This window comes from Equus przewalskii, unplaced genomic scaffold (assembly GCF_037783145.1).
Source record: "Equus przewalskii isolate Varuska unplaced genomic scaffold, EquPr2 ChrUn-3, whole genome shotgun sequence".
Taxonomy (NCBI): Eukaryota; Metazoa; Chordata; class Mammalia; order Perissodactyla; family Equidae; genus Equus; species Equus przewalskii.
In genome coordinates, this window is record NW_027228751.1 from 2776924 (window position 1) to 2795254 (window position 18331).

Genomic DNA, 18331 nt, shown 5'->3' on the forward strand with positions numbered 1-18331 from the left:
GTAGGGCTCAAAAGACTCAAGGCGGGTGAGTGCTCAAAAGATTCGAGCTGCAAGGGAGCGCGCCGGGCTCCACGTGGAACCATTTTTCGCGGAGTTGGGGTCGAGACGGACCGGCATTCCGCAGGAAGTCGGAGCGCCGGGTTTGGAGGAGGAGTTTGGGGCTGCACCGTCAGCCGCGTGGCCGCCTAGCTCTTCCAGACAGTCGAGCACGTTCAGGGTCCCAGGTGAAGAGCGAAAGCGAATGGAGGGTTTCTGGAAACTTGAACTAAGCTCAAGGTGACGAGGGAGAGGACATGGGGCTCTCAATGGGGCCGGGTAAGTTATGGAGGCCCAGAGTAATAATAATACTGATATTTTCTGAGCATTGATTATGAGCCACTGGGCTCTGTATTAGAGGCATTATCTCACTTAGGCATCGTTAAAAGAGGGGAGGGGGGAGGCGGCAAATAGATACTGTGATCAAATAAGGGATCTAAACCAGGGAGGTTATGCACGTGGCCTGAAGCGATGCGCAGGTAGCTCTCACAAGTAGCGTAACCAGTATTTGGACACAGATCCTCTGATTCTGCGTTGGTAAGCACTTTTACAGACAGAAAAACTGGAGCTCAGAAGTGCTTTGTTCCAATCTCTACAGTAAGTGGCACTGTCTAGAGTAGAACCCAGGTCTCCTGATCTTAGCTTCACCCTCCCTCCATTCATCCCTCCCCGGGAGCCAGCAGGCACTCCAATGCTTCCCAGCACTGAGCTAGTCCCCAGACTCGCCCGTCCCTGCGTGAGTTGGATTCTTCAGATAGGGAGCGTGAAGGAAGGGCACTTCATACATGATGTCCAGTCAGGTTCTTGCAGCGGAGACGTGACTGGGCTAGTTGTCAGGGGGGAAAGCCATTTAGTTTTATTGCGGTTTGTGGCCCTAGAGGACACAGTAGGACTTGCTTCTGATTGCAGGGTACAGTATTATCCGGTGAGGTGAGGGTCGTATTTTGGATGGGGAGTCTGGACTGAATGAAGTGAAAATAATGCTAGAAAGATCGTGTTGAAAGTAAAGGCAAATTCTGGTGCTTTGTTGTGGGAGACGAAAGACTGCCTATTGATATAGAATTTTATACCTATTCTAAATAAAAGTACGTTTCATATTTGGTAGTTTAGGGCTTTTTCCCTTTCTATGTCCATTTACTGATGTAATTCTTAAGGTTAAAATCTAATAAAATTAAAACGTAGGCTAGGAAATAGACTTTAAAAAATATCAGAGAGTCAGTAAAGGAGAGAAAAAAGACCCTTCTTGTTGGCTCTTAAAATCAAGTTGATTACTTGTGCCTGCCCATCGTCCTCTAGGCCGTGTGTCCTTAGAGGTGGAGCAAAGGAGTATGGCATAGTGGCTGAGAGCACAGCTCTGAAGTCGGCAAGAGCTGGGTTTAAATCCCTCATCACACTATTTACTATCTGTGTGGACTTAGGCAAGTCATTTAATCTAACTAAACTGGTTTCCGCATCTTTAAAATAACAATGATAATCTTATCGGACTTATAGGGTGTCATACACGTTAAATGGATTGGTTCAGGTACCATGCTTGGCAGAATTGTGAGCACTCGCTGAGTACAAGCCATTATTTTGGCTATTATTTATACATTGTCCCTAGTAAAATATCTTGCAAATGGTAAGTGCTCAACAAATGTCTGAACTGTTGTTGCGAGTCCAGACAAGAAAAGAGAGCTTTATGTAAGCCAAGAATAGGATGAACCATGTGGAGAGAGAAAAAGGAAGTGAAAGAAGAGCAGGACAACTGTATCTACAAAATAATGCTTGTTTATAGGAGGGATAATTTTGCTATAGAAATGGCAAGCTGATAGTTATATTAGAATTAAAATTATTTATGAAAAAATGAATGGATATTTATTCAAATTATCTCAGTTACGAGGGTAAATCTGACTTTTTCAGAATTCACTTGCGTGTTACTGGTCAGTGTGAAGTGGAGGGCAGAGCATCAGAAATCTCTATCTAGACTTTCTAGAGCTTTGTCCTCATCCATAAAGACACTAACTACAGCAGAAAATGAGACTCCAGTATTCTTTATGACTTTAGTGTTTTTTTTTCCTACACCTATATACCCTCACCTGCTCCATATACTCTTCTATTTCATCTTCCTTGTCAGCCCTCCTGCCGTTACCTCCCTTTCCAACCTAGACTGTGCAGTTTATCGGCATCTGAAGTCCCTGTGTCTGACGCCTCTGACCTAGGGGCCTGTCAAAACCTTAACCCTGAACCCATCCCATAAGTCCCCAACTGGTTACCCTGGAGAAAATAACACAAAGTGACATACAACAGATTCTTGCTCTTCAGCTTCAGCTCACCCCCTGATTCTTGACAATCCTTTATCATTCATCAATTCCCAGTCAAATAATTTTCAGTAATTTCTCACCAACTACCACTTTGCTCAACCCCCTTTCTAGCCTCAACTCCTGTCTTTATTAGAAGGTGGCCAGAGTAGTCTAAAAATTATTTTTCAAGCACTTAAGACATTCACACACATCTGCAATTTTTATGCCTGTTCCTTTTCTAATTTTCATTCCATGTTCCCTTTCTAGATTGCACTTTAGAGGCTGGATGACAGAGCTGTAAGGACTGAGCAGACCTTTGAGTGACAAGATGGGGGTGCTCAGTGAGACCATGCCAGCATGCAACTGGGACTTTATCTTTAATGCAAGTGGTTTTCCTGCCGTAGCTAGTACTTTTGGTTAAAAAAAACAAATGTCTTTTTTTAAGTGATAGGGGTTCCAAATTGTTGTTTCCGCTTTGTTTCTAGCAGATAAATTAGGGCAAAAAGTTGATTCACTTGGTCTGGTGTGGTGTGAAATACCAAGACAGAGTCCTACTCCTGACTTGCCATCAAGCACCCACTCATTTGAGTACAGATTCTCTAGGGGCCACAGACATTTCCAGTAACCTTGTTCCCAGTTAATTGAGAAAATTCAAGCCATCATGCAACATATACCTTAACTTCCCGCCTCCCCATTTCCCTCACTGCCACATTTATCTACCTCTCTCTTAGCTGTCTCAGAAGATGAAATATGACTCTTCCACATATGCTATCGATGAGTGCTTCTCTTTCTAGACCTCTCAGCTGCATTTGATACCATTGATTAGACCCTCCTGGCAGCCTAACTCCCTTCGCTTCTCTCCTTTTTCTTCTACCTGCCTCACACTTCTTAGGGGGCTTTTTCTCTGCCTGCCCTTTAAATAGTGTAACTTCCAACCTTGTTTTTTTGTCTGTATCTTCCCCTTGGGAATATCCTCCACTTGTTTTACGTGGATCCTAAAACTACTGCTGTATCTGACTTCTCCCTTGAGATTCAGACTTATTTTCTTGCCTTCAGGATAGATCCGTGTGGGAGGACTCATGAGCCCTTCCAGCTCTGATTTGTCTCTTCCTTTCATTTCAGCTACCAGTCTATCTCACTGCTGCTGTCCAGCATTACCACTCCCACCTACACCCCTAAATTCATCTTGTAAGAAGTAGCAGCCAGAATGATCAATCTCAAATGTAAATCTGACCATTTCACTTGTCTGCTTAAATTTCTACAACCCCTCCTCCCAGCATCTCTTAAGATGAAGTCCACCTCCATAGCCTGGCATGCTGGGACCTCCATGATCTTGCCATAGTTTATGCTAACAATCTCGTTTCCCATCACACCCACTTCCCATTTATGAGGCTGTTTTATACTTTGAGACCTTTTCTCATGACCTTTTCTCTAGACTGTTTTGATTTTCCTTATTCTTCAGAGGTCTTATTCTTATTCAGAGGTCTTCCAAGAAGTCTTTCCCTGTGCCATAATCTAAATTAGCTGACTTTCCTCCTGGCTTTCTTGGCATTCATTCAAAAAATATTTATTGAGCCCCTCATTTTCTGCCAGACACTGAGCTAGATACTGGAAATACAATTGTGAACAAGCAGATGTGGTAATAACCAATCTGATAATTGACCTGACAGAGCTTATATTCTCATAGGGAAGGGAAACAAGTAATGTTTTAAAAAACTGGGTCAGGGACCGGCCTGGTGGTGCGGCAGCTTCACCGGCCTGGGGTTCACTGGTTCGGATCCCAGGTGCAGACCTACACACCACTTGTCAAGCCATGCTGTGGCAGGTGTCTCACATATAAAGTAGAGGAAGATGGGCACGGATGTTAGCTCAGGGACAGTCTTCCTCAGCAAAAGAGGAGTATTGGCAGCAGATGTTAGCTCAGGGCTAATCTTCCTTAAAAAAAAAATTAGTTCAGTCTGATTGTCTTGATGTGTGAGAACAGCTAGGAATTGGCTAGGTTAAAGGGTGACAGGCATGTGTTCCAGAGAGAGGTAATGACTCTTAGAAGGCTCAGACATGAGAGGAGAGCACAGTCTAGGAAGAGAGATTCTGGACAGAGGGCGAGAGAGGTAAATAGGGACCAGATCATGAAGAGCATTACTAGTCGTGTTAAGGAGTTGGGACTTCCTCCTAAAGGTAATTGTAAGTTTGAAGGGTTTCAACATATTTAGGTTTGTATTTTATTTTATATTATTTTTATTTTTGTGAGGAAGATTGTCGCTGAGCTAACGTCTGTGCCAGTCTTCCTCTGTTTTATGTGGGATGCCTCCACAGCATGGCTTGATGAGCTGTGCTAAGCCGGCGGCCAGGATCTGAACCTGCGAACCCCAGGCCACCGAAGCAGAGTGCAAGAACTTAGCCACTACACCACTGGGCTAACCCTTGAGTTTATATTTTAGATGATGAATGTGGCTACGTGAGAAAATGGAATTGAAGAGCCGCAAGACTAGAGGGAGGGGACCAGTTAGGACATCACTGTAGTAATCCAGGGAGAAGAAGATGGCAGCCTATACTAGGGTATTGCCAGTGTGGATAGAAATACATCCCCAAGGATTTTAGGAGGTAGAAGTGGCAGGACTTGATGGCTGATGGAACTGGGAGGGCAGAAGTGAGAGAAATCAAGGAAATGGAGTTCCATAAACAAGTTTTGGTGAAGACAGGGACTACTCAATTTGCTATCGTATATCTACAGCCCAACACAAGTCCTTAGACATTGTAGATGCTTGGTAAACATCTGTTGAATGAATGAGAGTTTTCTGGCTTGAGCATCTAGATAAATGGGGTGTCATTCTCTGATTTAGGTAACATAGAGGCAAACTCCTTTTGGGAGGTGACTGGTTATTGAGTTTTGGACATCTCTAGCTCAAAATGCCTGTGAGACATACATGTGAAAATGTACGGATACATGGCAGTGGGAAGAGAGGTCTGAAGTGGATTCTTTGTGTACTTAAAAAAAATAAAAGTTTAGGGGCTGGCCCAGTGGTGTAGTAGTGAAGTTCGTACCCTCTGCTTTGGCAGCCCAGAGTAAGCAAAAAGAGGAAGATTGGCAATAGATGTTAGCTCAGGGCCCTGGCAATAGTTGTTCACTCAGGGCCAATCTTCCTCACCAAAAAAAATGAAATAAAAGTTTATCTTATATTGAAATGATCTGTTCTGTGACTGTCTCCATTGCTACACAGGGCTGATTCTTAGTGACTTGATTCCCTAGCACCTAACACTGAGGTGGCACAAACTGGGCACCCAGTCAGTGTTTGTTGTTGAACTGAAACACTCCTTTTTAAACATGGTGCATCTAACAGAAGAAATTAGTAATAATAGTAGGCTCTGAGGAGGGAAATTGAGTGTCAGAGAGAAAAGAAAATTTACTTTTTATTGTATGTACTTTGATTCTTTATGCTTCCCCCCCATGTGCTTATTGTTCCTATGAAAAATAAAAAGATGGCAAAAAGTGTTTGATTCAATTTGTATGAACTTAAAACTGAAAACAACACTCCAACTGTTGTCTGTTTGGTATACACTAGGCTATTAATGCTATCTGAGCTCATACTAGCATTTTTGACCACATCATATTTTTGATTGACTTACAAATTCTATAGTTGTATGATTGATGCCATTATTCGTTTCACTTATACAAATCGTGAATAATTTATTCATGTCTTAGAAATGACATCCACGAATAGCAGGCTGAAGTGAAGTTATGAACACGTACTTATACTGAGGACATCAGACAGAAAATCTTTGAAACTGTGTATTGTGAGGTATGGGTAAAACCTCTCAAAGCAAAGGAGTGTCATAGTTTTATACTTGCCTGACTTTTCATATGAGGAAAACTGTCTCTTTCACGTATCAGCTAACGTTTATTGCTTGCTGACCTTACAGGTAACATCTAATATGCAACCCCCTTTCTTCACAAATTTTGGAATACCCTTCGCACATCTTAACTGTGGTTAATTATGAATGAATAGGTAAAAATGTATAATGCTTTTGTATATTTTTGAATTAGTATTTTAGTGTATAATTTCGTATAAAAGGTTGGGCCTATAAATGTACTGAAACTGCTCTCATATTTAAAGAAAATGGTAAATTCTAGTAAAATTTTTATATTCACAGCATGTTCACTGGGTGGCGCTGTTGTATTAATGTTAATCTTACACACTTTGAAAGTTTGATTTCATTTTCTTTTACATAAGTAAACAGAATTACAGTGATAGACATCAAACACAATGTTCTAGATGGAAAAAATTAGATTCTAAATTTATTGGCTTTCAAATACATGTTTAGAGTTCAGGCTTAAGAGAAAAGCATTGAATTCAAAGTAGGTATCTGCTTTTTATTACCTTTTAATCATTCCAGACCTGTTATTCTACTTCATTCTTCAGCTGTGTGCCTCTTTATTAGTGAATTTGGAAACTGAGCTATACATTTGCAATATTTTAAACAGTATCTTTCTTATGGACTCAAATGGAATTTTTAGTTTGAAACTGTAAAATACATGTCCTTTGCTAATTTGTGATGAACTCTGAACCAGATCCACAGAAGCAAAATTTGATATGTTATACTCTACTCCCTTATTATCCTCTCCCCAACTTTCATACCAGCCTCTTTTTGTTTTAACATAGTTAGTATAGAAAACCTTAGGAATTGATAGCCCAAACAAATTGGATATTGATAAAAATTATTTGTCCCATATGACATTTTAAATACATTTTTATACACTAAATATTTCCAATGTTGGTATTATCCTGTGGTGTTTCCAATTATTTCAAGGGAGTTAACGAGATTCTCAGGAAAAAATATTAATATTAATGAACACTAATGTTAAAATTAATTATTTGTAATGTAAATTTTGGAAAAGGAAGTTTAAAAAAAGGAAACCAGTAATGACAGAGTATCACAAATCAGAAAACGCAGGATAACTAGCTTTTTTTGTCACAGTTCTAGTGTCATCATTCCTATGGATTCTTTTATGCTAATGATTTCTGTTATCTGGAGTATATCTAGTATGGACTCTATTTAGTGATCCCTTAGAAGGAAATCACTTCTAGGTTCTCAGTGTCTTCTTTTTGTAGTCCCTAATCCTGTTCTCTCTCAAAAAGGAGACTGTATCTGAGTGTTTTATCAAAATATTTCTGTAGAAGTATCAAGTAATAGTATCTAATTTCATCCTTAGTATTTGAAAAACAATCACCTGTCAATTTTCACCCAGTATCTATTAAATAGATTCAACCTGGTAAACAGGTTGATTATATAAATTCAAAATTGATACATGACTATTGTTCCTAGGATAACCCGTTAAGGTAATTTCCATTCCTGTACTTTTTGCATGTGATACTTAATAACTACTCACATTCATGGAAGATATACTAGGTTCTAGGTCATCTCCATGTATTGCCTCGTTAAGTCTCACCACAACTGCATGAATAGTTTCTATTTCCATTTTTCAGATGAAAAATCAAAACATAAATCACATGAGAAAACTTTAATGATTTGCTCATAGTCATGCATCTAGAAAACCAGGGAGCCAAAATTTGAACCCAAGTAATCTACGAGGAGAAACCCTATCCTTAGCTACTCTACTGTGCTACCTAATCTTGAACCCTTATGGCATACTGGTGGGGGCAGTGTTGATTTTTGTAACCTGTGCAGTAGACGCCTTCTCTTTAAGTTCCGCAGGTTGTATCCCTGGCTTCTTCTAAGAAGGATTGGATCTCTCCACTTCTACCGCCTCCCTACAACACGCACACACAGAATACCCATGAAAAGAGACCTCTGGAGCATTAAGCAGTTCTTTTGGGAAGGATTTAGTTGATTGGATTCTTTGTCGTAACTGCTTTGCTCTCTGTGTTATTCAAGGAAGTGTGTCCCTCTGCAGGCTTTGGGTGGGCTGACAGTCTCACAAGGATGTTCTAGGCCTTCTGGGATATCTTATGTAGGTATTCTCTCAATTGTAACCCTCTTTTCCCACAATTTGGCAGCTTCAAGGGTTCCTCCCAGCTCCTATTTCGCTAAGGCCTACCATCACTCCAAAGAGAAAGAATAAAGTCCTAGGCTCTTTCCATTTCTTCCTTTGTCTTAAAGAGAAATTTCACAGCTTTGGCCATCTGTTGATTGTCAGTTGCTTCTGGTTCTGCTCAGTGACTCAGGCTCCTCTAAAGGGTTTTTCCTGGAGTTAATATTAAGTAAAACAAAACACATTTACTCCACCCCAAGGATTGATTTCTTTAAGAAAACCACTATTTGCTCTAAATGAGAAATTCATAATCATGGTATTAACATAATTTTGACCTTATTTCTTAGGAATGAACCAGACTATAATTATGCTAAGAGATCATTCCTACCCTGCACGGCAGTGAATTATTTATCTCAAAATCACTTTATTTCTCCTCTAACCACAGCAGAGCTGTAGTTTTGTTGGGGCGGGGGGGGGGGTGAGGACATTTTATTTCACTCCTGTTATGTTTCCCTTTTAGCCTTGAAGATAGAAAGCAGAGTGGCAAACCATGCAGGGGGGTGACAAACTGGGGGATAGAAATTTGAGCTAAGATTCTAAGATAAATCAGACTTGACAAAATTGCAGAGATTTTGTATAGGTTACAAACATAATGGCCATCATGCTGTCAACAGCAACTCATTGAATACTTGTATGTGTCAGACACTATATTTTCAACACTTAAAATTAGGACAGATTACCTATCAGTGCAAAATAATGTTTTAACTTTGTATTCTTCTCTAGAGGAGTGAAAAGGAAAAACTCTCTTTCTCCTCTCAAAACTTTATTTCACCTCTGGTCACCAAATGTGTGGGGTTTTTCCCACAGTGAACAATTCTCCAACACCAGCTGGATGTCCTACAATTCAATTCATTTCTGACACTGCCCGAAGTTAGTGTCAGATCCCACAAGTTAAGGTCTCAGTTCCACAAGACTGCCCCCACTTCAGAGGCCAATTATAAGTCTCAAGTTGTCACCTGTACTTCTGACTGACCACCTGTAAATTGGAGTTCCCACCCCTCCCCCTTGGGTTCAGTAATTTGCCAAAATGGCGGACAGAACTCAGGGAACTCAGGGAATCCCTTGTATGTACCAGTTTATTATATAGTAGAAGATACCAGTGAACAGCTAGATGTGAGATACATAGGGTAAGATCTGGAAGGGTCCCTAGCATAGGAGCTTCTGTCCCCGTGGAGTTGGGATGCCTCACTCTCCTGGCACATGGATGTGTTGACCACCCCAGAAACCTTCAAAATGGGTACTTCAGAGATTTTTATGGAAGTTTTGTCAGGTAGGCGTTGTAGGGGAGGAAGACATTTCCTCTACCTTCTCTGGGTTCATCTGGCCGGAGAACAAATTAAATTCACATGAGACAGAATAGCAGGAGAAAATTAAACAAAGCTTTATGAGGACCATGGCCCGGGGCCTTTCTTCCTGAAGGAAGAAAGGGCACCGAAGAAGTGGGGTGCACAGAGTGGTTATATACCCCCAAACAGGATGTTTCACATATGATTGAAATGTCCCTCCCACAATAGTCACAAGATTGCCCTGTCGGCACAGCGCTTGATGGACACAGCAGGTGGTGGTCTGCTGTTTCAGAGGGCGTAGCCGGAGGCAAGTCTATTGTCTCAAGCTGGATGGTCACAGGTCAGCACAGCAATCAGTACCTAGCCTAAGGAAAGATGCTTAATCCTTAAGAAATGCCAACATTGGGAGGGGGAGGGAACTTGCACCTTTATCTCAAGGGCCTTTGTTCTTACCATAGGGAATATCTAAAGCAGATATACAACGCATGCTCAACGGCCTCAGTCAGGCCGTTTTGGAAAGACAAGGTCAGGCCAAATTAGGTTTACACCAAATGGCTTCTTCATGTACTCCAACACATCCCATTGATTGCCATTTCTATCTGTCAATGTATATCTATACATTGGCTCAGGCAAGCCGAGCAACTCGCCAAAATGGCCGAAACCACCACAGCTGAAATACCATATCCAGCTGAAGACAAAGGAGGATGTTGGAGGTGGGGGGAGTCGGTTACAGGAGGTTACCACACAACCACAATAAACAAATGCAGATTTAAGTCCTTGCCTTCCCCATTGATTAAGAGTTTCTAGAGATAAGGTCATCCCCCTTTCTTCCTGGTTGAGGGAGATATCTTTACAGATGGAGAGTTCCTTTACAATGTAAATGTCTCTTACAAAGGGTAAGTAAATTCTCCTTTTCAATTGCTTTCCTGTCTGCAAAGGAACCAGCCTCAAATAATCATCATGCCAAAGAGACATATCTTGGGGTGGCCAATTCCAGGCCCCCACAGCATGATTGCTTATTAAGACAATTTCCAACACCTCTCCTCTCTCCAGAGGAGGGGGGTCGGGACTGAAAATTCCAAGCTTCTAGTCATGCCTTGGTCTCTCTGCCATCCAGCCTCCATCCTGAAGCTTTCCAGGAGCCCAGTCGGAGTCAGCTCATTGGAACAAAAGACACTCCTATCACTCAGGAAGTTCCAAGGGATTTAGGAGCTCTGTGTCAGGAACCAGGGTCAAAGACTGAGTGTTAGAACAAAAGATGCTCGTAGTGCTTCTGTCACTTGGGAAACCCTTAAATTACAAGTGTTTTACGAGTTCTGTTCCAGGAACCAAAGGCAGAGACCAATATATTGTTTCTATTATTTCAGTGTCCTGCTTAGTAAAATAGAGGCTTTTTCTAGATGGTTTGATAGGTCCTTCCTGTTTAAAAAAAAAAGAAAAAGGACAAAAAGGTTCTCATTTTTATTTCACAAATAAAAATTGAGAAGACTTAAGTTCTCCAACTATTTACCACTTTGCTAATGTAGAATCTTACATTGGAGAAAACTATTTCATTTTAGAGAAAAGTGCAAGTAAAGGATATAGTAGAATTGATTTTTCCTGGATGGTGACATCTCTGGCTCAGGAAGGGGATGAAGTAAAGAGAGCTCGCAGGGGCTGGAGAGGTAAGAGAGAGAAAACCACACGTTGAGTAGCCTGGTCATATCAGAATCCCAGTTGCTCTTCCCTCTGTTTTAGTCTCATCCCGTAGAGGAGTTGCTCCCAAGTGTGAGATGAGGCTTTTGTATAGGAATTCAGAAATTAAGAGATTAGAAAAAAGGCATTGTATTAGTCTGCCGAGGCTGCCATAACAAGTTCCACAGACTGGCTGGTTTCAACAATAGAAATTCATTGTCTCCTGGTTCTGGAGGCTAGAAGTACAAGAGCAAGGTGTCAGCAGGGCTGGTTCCTTCTAAGGACTGTGAAGAAGAATCTGTTCCGTGCCCTTCCCCTAGCTTCTGGTGGTTTGCTGGCAATCTTTGGTGTTCTTTGGCTTGTCCATGTACCACCCCGATCTGTGCCTTCATCTTCACGTGACATTCTCCCTGTGTGTGTGTCTGGGTCCAAATTTCTCATTCTTAAAAGGACACAAGTCATACTGGATTCAAGTCCCCCGTAATGACCTCATTTTAACATAATGACCTCTATAAAGACCCTGTTTCCAAATAAAGTCACATTCTCAGGTTTTAGAGATTAGGACTTCAACATATCTCTTTCAGAGGACACAATTCAACCTATAAAACATGGTGTACAATATCCTGGACTAAAAGCCTCACTGAACAGGATCTATAAATAGCCTGAAGGCTCAAGCCAGGATAAATTTGCCAGCTCCACTCAGAGTAGAATACAATCCCTGAATTTGTACCTCCTTTTTAGATTGAGTACTAATTACTTATTATTTTTATATTACTAATGCACTTTGAGGGCAACATGCTCAGTATATTTTCTTTTTCTTAGAAACAGAACTCTTAAAAAGCCCTGCCTGGATATTTTCTGAGGGAACAAATGGAAAGTTAATTCAATTGGTGACACTTTGAGTCTATGTCATAGAGAAAAGTAACATTTTATTCAACAGAGCGTAGAGGATTATCCTGATTTACCCAGGACTGAGAGTGTCTGAATTCTAAAGCTGTCCACTTAGTGAATACACCAAGATAAAATTGAAAGGAGCATGACAGAATATCACTTTAGAAACAACTTTAAAAATGTGCCCAAGCCCGTAACTGCTAATAACATACTAGTTTGCTAACAGTAAAAAAGTTTGTCTTAAGATGACTAGTCAGCTTTCAGTGACCCATGTTACAGAGTCCCTATCGGTTCCGAAGGTAGTTATATACCAGCATCAAGGGGGGCACCCCGGTGCAACAGTGTTGTAGTGTTACTTACAGCTGTCCAGCTGAGGAGCAGTGACCCTACTTAAGAAAAGCCAGCTGACAGGAGAGTTAAGTCAGGGGGACATGCTGCAAGAGAGTTACGGGTAGAGACAGAGATGCCAACAAAGGGGAGAACTCCTCTTCCTTGCTGATCTGTAGAACCTGTGAGCCTGCTTTAGAGCTCCCGTTGGAACACGGTGTGGAGTGTGGTAAGGAAAAGGTAGTAAGGTAGGGAAAGCTTGACAAAGAATTCAAAGGAAGAGCATGTTTGTAAACGTAGAGGAAAGTGCCTATCTCTTACTTAGATTTCCTGAAAGCAGAAAGAATACTAGTGTAGCCTGTAGGGCTTAGGGTACCAAAGGCAAGAGTGCTTGGGAAGGCAACCCATGTTTCCGAGGCTCCATGTGAAAGGATACAATGGTTGGTAGGGGGAGGCCAGGCTCTAGAGGAGCTTTGGCCACTGCAGAGCCAAGGAAGGGAGCCTCCACCTGCAAGAAATACTGCAGCAGGGCTGGAGGGAGACTCACCTTAGGACAACTGAACACCTCCAAGAAAATACACACTCCATCCTACAGAGACCACCACATCAGCTGAAGCCACCAGCAAAGGACAGAGCCCTTCCAAGTCAGAGAGATTCCAGAAATGCCTTACACCTTGGTCTGGTATATTAATGCTTTTATAAGATGAGCTCTGATTCTCCTGACCCTTTCCTCTGCCCCCAACTTTTGGGAACACAGACATAGAAAGAGGAGAGGGAGCAGTGGAAGAGCAGGCTAGGCTTCACCCTCACTCCTCCTGTTTTCAACTGGCAAGTCTATGTTTTAATAATTAAAAGTGACCAGAGAGTTAGGGAATCTATCAAAGATACTATTAAAGAAACGAAAGAAAGATTCAAGATAGCATAGTTATAATTAGAGGTAACAATTAGAGGAGACAAAATAGTTTAAAGTTTATGATGCTCTGCATTGTAAACACTTCTGAATCAGTAATAATCCTATTCTTAAGAAGGGATCTTCAGGGCTGACATGTTTAAAGACTACTTGTTAGACCACAAGACTTAAAAAAAAAATCTTTCTTTTTTGGCTATTCTCAGTGTTTGACCCTCTAATCATTAAGAAGTCACTGTATTGGCTGTTATATATCTAGGAATCCCCTGTGTAAATACTTTTAACAAAATCATTTATTTAACAAATATATATTGATTGCCTAGTATTAGGCAGAAACTATATTAGGTGTTGGCAGTATAAATATGAAGAAGGTATAGTCCCTGTCCTTGAAGAGGTTGTTGTGTGTGTCTGTGTATGTTTATAAACAGCTAATTACACCTCAGCCAGAGAAGTGCTGTACTAGAGAGTTGATAGAAGTGTGGTGGTAGCTCCCAGGAGGAAGCAGTTAACCTCCTGGGGAAATCAATAGAGTCTTTACAAAAAGTAGGACATTGCAGCTGGCTCTTGGAGGAGGTGCACATTAAGCCTATTAAACATGTCAGCCTTTATCGCCTTGCTCAGATAGTTATCAGGTTGTTTTCCCACCTGGCAGTTAGATGCAAGCAGGGCAGGAAAGCTCTCATGCGAGGAAAGAGAAGGGCCAGAGAGAGAAGGCTCTGCAAGGCAAGAAGCCTGGTGGGCAGGGTTCACTCTGTCTTCTAACGGCAGTAGCAGGGCCATAGGGAAGAAAAGCGCTCCCAGAACTGGGGGGAAAAAGCATTGTGGCCTAGGTCATTTTACTTAGGTCTGTCCTGAGTCTATTGATAGATGTATTTCGGGTGTTCTTTCTATAATTATATTTAATTTAGCATGCAGGAATGATCAGTGACCAAATAGGACAGTTGCTGACTCCAAGACTTTATAGTTTGAAACAGTGTGGGCAATGTGGAGAGAGAGAGAGAGAGCAATAAAACAAAGGCTGAAATAGCTGCAAATGCCAGCCTCAAATGAGTGAATGAGCACGTACAGAAGTGCAGTTCGCATTCCCTTCAGCCTTAAAGCCCTGTAAAGCTCTAATGATCTACTTTATATTTTTACCAGTTCCAGTTTCGGTGAAGTGTATTCTAGAACACCAGCTAAATGTGTGATTTGGAGCAAGTCTTGGAGAGATCCCACTTTTTAAAATAATCCTAAAACTAGAAGGTTGGACTAAATTACCACTATGATCCTTTCTGAAGCTGTCGATAGTATATGACTATTTGAGGATATTTCAATCAGCGCTAGTGATACCATAGTCAAATTTGCAGCACTTAGATGAAACTCATTTAAAAACTATTTGGTGAGTATCTATTAGTAAGTTTGACACTTAAAATGCAGGACACCTAGTTAAATTTGAATTTCAGATAAGGAAGGAAGACTTTTTAAAATGTAAGTATGTTCCATGTAATATTTGAATATGCAAAATACTCAAATATTATACTTAAAAATTATTCTTTATTTGAAATTCAAATTTAATTAAATGGCCTTTAAAAGTTTTTTTTCTAACTCTGGCATCCTTACTATTGGAAGCTAGGCTCTGTGGAAGGTAAACAGTGAATCAAGTATAGATCCTGCCCTCGAGTCAAAGGAGAGTCAAATATAAATAACCGTGTTACAAGGTGGAAAATGGTATTTATAAGAAATATACCGAGAGAATACCATAAAAGTTCACAAGAGGAAGAAATTACTTCCAGTCATTAGAAGCAAGGGAAGGATCTGAGCTAGACTGAGCGAGATAGTAGGACTAAGGCACGTGAATGTGGTAGGGGAGGGGGAGAAGGGCATTCCTGGGCGTTAAGGGCATTAATGGCCTGAGTAAAGTTTTGGAGGTGGGAGAGCACGGAGTAAGAGAGGATAGCCAGTCATGCAGTTGGACTATGCCCTGGGTGTGTGAAGGGAAATAATGGCAGAAAAGGTTGGAGAGGTAAGCTCAGGCTATCCTATGGGAACCTGGCTGGAGATGTGAGGGATGGAGGCTAGAAGTCTGAATAGGTTAAGAAGTTTGAGTTGATGGTTGAAGGTTTTTGATCCAGGGGACTCTGCATACCAAAGAGACAAAGGACAGAGTGAAGGATCATCCCAAACCAATCACCTTCAAGAAAATGTGCCCATTAATGTTGTCTTTATTCACAAAGGAAAACTCATATCTTAACAAATGTATTAAGTGGAGAAGAAACATGGTAAAGTGGGAAAATCACAAGCTTTGGTGTGAAAACATTCTGAATTCAAATCCACATTCTCCCTCTGTATGATCTTAAGTTGTTTCCTATCTCTGAAGCATGGTTTCCTTATCTATAAAAGGGACAAACAATGCTCTTGTTATGCTTGGAGGTTATGAGTAAGTACCAACATATACCTGGAACACAGTAGGAGCTCACTAGATGCTAATTACTCAGTAAGTTATTATTTTACTTATTATTTATTCCCCTCTAGCCTCCAGAGTATTTTATTTCATTGTAACAGATGAAGGTGCTATCAACAGATAGAAAACTTTCAAAATATTCATTTTTTTCCCCTTTATAAAGAAATAAATCTTTTTAAATAAACAGCCTTATCTATCTGAACTGAAAAAAACAGGAAGAACCAAGAAGCCAATATTTGGAATATTTGGGTGAGATACTTGTTTTAAATTGATTCCCTCAATATCAAAGTAAAGCTAGATTTCCTTCTAAACTGAAATATCACATGGTTAGAACAGTATCCTGGGAAGATCTTGAGTGTCTTTGGGTAATTATTAAGTGAATGCAGGCATTTCTACTTAATTATCTATGGCCTGACCAAACAATGTGGGAGTTACAGCTCAGCTGGTGAACCAGGGAGTCTCACGGATGCTCTGTGCTTGATGGAATAACAGAGCACTTGTGCTCGTGGCCCATGAAAGCCAGAGTGAAGGGGAGACTTGAGCAGTAACAGGATAGTTTGTTCCTTGTAAAGACTCAGCCTGGATAATTCCTCTGGTGTCTGTTTTTTTCCCCTGAAGTCTATCTTAGTTGTTTATGTAAAATGGGCCCCAAAGATTGATGATTTGTTCTCTGAGAATAGCACCTAGAGGAACAGTTATCCCAAGTGCCCCGTCAAAGTCTGAAATAGCCACCACTGCGGAAATTGTGTGTTTACGGATAATGCCTTCCCATTTTGGCATTTTTCTTTCAAAAATGAGTTATCACCAGTAGCTACCTTTATTTATATCTTTTCTCCTCAACCTCATTCCTGTCCCCATCGCTGAGTATCTAAAATAGATTTGCAGCTGAAGAACAACTGCCCATTCCCTTGTCTTTGTCCGCCAGGCCTACAGTTTGCTTTCAAGTTTATTCCTATGCACAGCACAATGTGAGTTGTGTCTTAGGTTTATTCTCATACTTTGTATTCGGGGTTGATAAACTTGGTAAGTATGCAGCTGTGACACAGTAGGATTCCTACAGACTTCAAGCAAATGTACGTGATTTTAGCAGTCCCAGAAGACTAGCCCCTGAGTAGTTTGCTTGGGTAATGTTTTTGGCAGTGCATCTTCCTTTGTTTTTAATAATGTTCTGGGGTCGTGTTTGTGAGACATTCAAATTTATTTCCAATTAGATAAAGGTGACCTTCCCCTAGTCCAAGCTGAATCTCCCTTGAGACTCGTGAACCCACTTGAGGCCTTTCACAGCTGTCATTCATTAACTATTAGAGCACCTTCAGTCTTAAAATAGCTGACATAAAAATAAGACTGCAACAGGAAGGAAGAACAGAATGGTCAAGCACACACAACATTTGTATTAAGTTATTTGGTTTAGGACTTGAAAACCTGGTTACTGCTGGAGCATTGAGAGACATTTTGAATTTAACGTCAGTTGGAGAACCTGAAGGAAGCGAAATCACTGAGCATGGAATTCGGATCAGTCAGATTCGGGATTGACGCATCTTGGGCTCAGTGTCTGGGAACACTGAGCAGATTAGACTGCTTTAGAACTTGGGTCTCATTTGTCTGGGTGCTCTCCACATACAAGAGAACACTCTCCCATCCAGCTAAGGCTGAGGTGAGATTACAAAACCACTGCCCTCCATCTCGTCTATTCACCAAGCCTTAATCCCTGTAGGATTCTCTAATGTCAGTCACACTTTGGAAATGAGATATCCTTGTGATCCCCTCCTTTCTACTTGTCTTCCTGCCTCTCTAGAAAAGGGACAGTTTTATTGCTTGCCTTGGGAAACATGAAAGTTAAACATAATAGATATAAATGGTAGGTGAAGCCAGCATTGGATGTTATGTAGTTGAAAGTGGGACCTAATACTCTAGAGTAATATGTGCTCTTTTTTAAAAGAAAACACATGAGTCATCTTAGAAAGGTAAATTTCTGCCACCTCTCCAAAATATTCCAAGAACAATGACATAGTAAAATTGTAACTTAAAGCACTAAAGACACGATTGATGGAAGAAAACTCTTTTCTTGTCTTTCAGTTAGGAAAGAATAACACCAGTAGATCAAAATGATAGTGTAATGATGTTTACTCAGAAGTCATGGTACTGTCCACTAGAAAACACAGTCCAAACTGTTATTTCTCAATATTTTCATCCCCATGATCCATGTAGTTTCCGTCCATGAGAAGATACCCCAGTGTGTGTTTTAGAGTCTCCATCAAGAAGGAACAGTACCTTGTGCATATAATGTGCTTCTAGCTTTTCTCAGCATTTTCACACGTGCTCCTTAATTGTGTATTACAGTAATAACCCTGTGCCAGTATTACTGTCCTCATGCTACAAATGAGGCAACTGAGACACAGAGAGGTTAAGGGACCTCCATAACATACTTACCTTGTACTG

General features: G+C 40.9%; 1 long non-coding RNA gene across 4 annotated transcripts in view; it reads left to right on the top strand.

Moving 5' to 3' along the window:
• The first annotated feature begins 18 nt into the window (after positions 1-18).
• Positions 19-18331, top strand: part of LOC103549730 (uncharacterized) — a 54778-nt gene continuing 36465 nt past the window's right edge. Inside the window, exon 1 of one of the 4 annotated variants that reach the window (XR_544596.2) lies at positions 19-315. This is a non-coding gene — a long non-coding RNA (uncharacterized lncRNA). The remainder of the gene's footprint in view (positions 316-18331) is intronic. The other 3 variants (XR_544595.2, XR_544597.2, XR_011536858.1) reach the window with 3 other exon arrangements.